At 37.1% G+C, this 1,809-nt stretch overlaps 1 protein-coding gene across 1 annotated transcript in view; it reads right to left on the bottom strand.

Moving 5' to 3' along the window:
- LOC106012482 overlaps positions 1 to 539 on the bottom strand; it is a gene marked incomplete in the record, with an annotated part of 6,886 nt that extends 6,347 nt beyond the window's left edge. The window contains 1 exon segment of the mRNA XM_013085553.2: positions 493 to 539.
- Positions 540 to 1,809: the final 1,270 nt, after the last annotated feature.

Genomic DNA, 1,809 nt, shown 5'->3' with positions numbered 1-1,809 from the left:
TTATTATTATTAATTTTTAATTTCATAATTTGGTCGATTTCAAATTAAAAATTCATCATCATTATTATTCTCGGGCTCACGGGTAGCTTACAGCGCTTGCAGTCGATGGAGTGCTTAGGAATAAGCTGACAAAATCTTTCGCTGTTATATATCAGGTACCCATTCCCACCCGAGTGAAGTGAAAAAATCGTGCAAAGTGCCTTTCCCCAGGACACAATGTCGGACCCCTGTTGAAGATCTACCCTGCAACCATTCTATTACAAGCCCAGCAGCCTAACAATTAAGCTATTAACGTCATACATGTATGTAGTCCTATTCTATATAGGTATTTACATGTATACTGCCTGGATCCTCACTAGATCATTTAGCTCTAAAAGTCTAATTTCACAAAAGGTAGATCTAGGTATTTTACACCCGGCTACGATCAAATTAGAACAATTTAACTTTTATGCATATTTACTACGTTTGAAAGAGTTTTATCGTCTTACTTACAGAAGTGTGTAGAAGTTGACCAAGCAGGCTGGGTTAGGAGAAGATGTGCCAACAGACAATGCCTGAGATCTTATATTTGCCAGCGAATGGCATTTTTTGTCCCCATTTGGGTTCACGGTGAATTTCCTCATCTCAGCCCCAGGGAGATAACATTATAAATTTGTGAACTTTAGAATTACAGCTACGATCATACATTTTTAAGAAATAATGAACATACTGCTAAAGTGAAACTTCAAAAAGCAACAGCTTTAAAAAACAAAACAAACTTGAGATATGCTCAGATTGGGTGCCACAATGTCATGGGAACTGAAATGTCTTTTACCATGTGGTGTCGAAGAACACAGAAAGGATCACGCCATGCTGGGGGCATCACGAATCTTGAGCCTTGCTCTGACAACTTGGATCATTGACGTCAACTGAAAATTAAAAATAGCCGTAAGCTCAGTTGCTGACTTCAAACTCCCTTTACAGAATATGTTACGCATAAACAGAGTTTTGTCAGTTATTAAAGTCAAAAGAACATAAAATAGTGTACTCTCTTTTTTGTGTATAATATTATAATGTTCTCAAAACCGGAGTTGGAAATTTTCATACTCATGCAAATGAACAGAGTTGGATGAAACGAAAGGAACGCACCCATCTTTGGTCCGTGAAGCACTCCTTTTAAAAAGAGAATCACAGAGAATTCCAAACAAAAATATTGGGTATAAGTGAGAGTCTTAAAGGCGATGCTACTGAAATGTCCTAAACTTTTGTCTCGTGTGTATAATGTGAGTATTTTCTGTATATTTCTTTCAAAAGTGACAAAGGTAACTCTTATCGCTACTCAGTCTTCCACAAAATTATGGCTACTCTGTAGCCAGTTACATTGTTTTCAACCAGTCATTATTTTAAGTTTTTCTTTGATACAGTCTCAAAGTAGGAAAAAATATCACTTCACCGTCCTTTTGGCAAAGTTCTCATTTTCTCATATAAAAAAAAGCATGTACTTTTCGGGCTTTCGCGTTGAACTTTTCTTCCTTCCCCGATATCGTTCAATTTTTTCTTTTTTTCTGTGTCTTTTTTCCAGTTCAACTGTTGACAATTCTCTTGTTTCGCATTTCTTTTCTCCTCTATATTCACTGTATTGTTCTCTCTTTTTCAATTTTCCTTTTTGTGTCGGTTTTCTCTCTCTTTTTTGTTCCGTGTCCTCTCTACACATCTTTCCCTTCTTTTCTGCCTGTTCGTCTATCGCTCTTTCTCTCGCTCTTTGCCATTCATCTCCTCCACATTCCTTCTCTTTGTCACGTACACACATACACACACACACACACGCAC

This window comes from Aplysia californica, unplaced genomic scaffold (genome assembly GCF_000002075.1).
Source record: "Aplysia californica isolate F4 #8 unplaced genomic scaffold, AplCal3.0 scaffold00386, whole genome shotgun sequence".
NCBI classification, from domain to species: Eukaryota; Metazoa; Mollusca; class Gastropoda; order Aplysiida; family Aplysiidae; genus Aplysia; species Aplysia californica.
The sequence above is the reverse complement of the archived record's forward strand: the minus strand, read 5'-3'. Positions and strand labels throughout refer to the sequence as shown.